At 56.7% G+C, this 1191-nt stretch overlaps 1 pseudogene; it reads left to right on the forward strand.

Annotated features, from left to right (window-relative positions):
• Window positions 1–602: 602 nt before the first annotated feature.
• LOC126495854 (centriole, cilia and spindle-associated protein-like) overlaps window positions 603–1191 on the forward strand; it is a 6201-nt pseudogene continuing 5612 nt past the window's right edge.

Below are 1191 nucleotides of genomic sequence, written 5' to 3' on the forward strand. Positions count from 1 at the left end.
GATATTGAAAATGACCCTAGAACTTTTTTAAAATATGCATAATGGTCACCACCAATTTTATTAATGCCTAAAAATGTGTAATTAGCCACCTTGAACTTCTAGTAAGTGCAGTTGGGCCACTTAGCACAGGGGAGGACGATGGAAAACTTAGGTATCTCTACGAGTTGGGTGAATGCACAGAGTAGCTTGATTTGAAAGAGAAATCATGCCAGGGGCTGGAGAGACGGTCGACAGTGTGAGGACCTGAGTATAGATTCCAGAATAGACACAGAGGCTGGGCATAGCAGGTGTAAGCCATGGTGGTCTCACAGCTCTGTGGGGAGATAGGGGGCAGGCAGGAGACTCCCTGGCAGCTTATGGAGCAGCTAGCTCAGCATAAAAAGTGACAATGAGACCTGGTCTCAAAACACCAACACCAGAGGTTGTCCACGGTAGAGGTGCATCTGCACTAACACACATGAACACCTATGTGTGCATGCACACACACACTACTCTTAAAAACCTTGACCAAGGGGGCTCTGGGTTTGAACCGCGTGGCGGGCCGGGCCTCTGAGTCGGGTCGAGCCCAGAGGCGGCGGCGCCAGTCTGCGGCGCGCAGCACCATGTCCCCGGGCAGTGGCGTGAAGAGCGAGCACATGGAGTGCCACCAGGAGCCACGCTGGGACGAGTATGTGCCCTGCTACCGCGAGCTGCTGCGCTACCGCCTTGGGCCGCCGACTGCTGGAGCAGGCGCATGAGCCTTGGCTCTGGGACGCCTGGGGCCCGGACAGCCCCTCAGACATTGGCTTCACCCAGTCCGGCGCCCAGGGGTACTTTAGGGGAGCCCTTGGCGCCCTCCGCGCGGGAGGAGGAGCAGACCGTGGGGTAGCGCGGCGCGGAGCTGCGGGGCGCAGAGGTTGGGGACGCGGAGGAGCAGGACACAGTGCTACCAGCACCACCCAAAAAGGACATAGATGGAAAACCCGAACAACAGACTGGGACAAGAGAGACTGACAGGGTGCCCACTGGCCCCGACCCTCGACAGCAGCCTAGTGCCTTATTTGCCAGAGGAAGTAAGAAAGCAGCCAGAAGCCCCCAAAGATCAGCAAGCAAAATAAAAGAGAACAAGCACCCATTTGTTCTGTATGGCTGGGGAGAGAACCAGATGGACACGGGGAGCCAGAAGACGCACAACGTCTGTGCATCAGCCCC

The sequence above is a fragment of the Alexandromys fortis genome, unplaced genomic scaffold, assembly GCF_014885135.2.
Source record: "Alexandromys fortis isolate MF-2015 unplaced genomic scaffold, M_Fortis_MF-2015_v1.1 scaffold_663, whole genome shotgun sequence".
In the NCBI taxonomy this organism is placed as follows: Eukaryota; Metazoa; Chordata; class Mammalia; order Rodentia; family Cricetidae; genus Alexandromys; species Alexandromys fortis.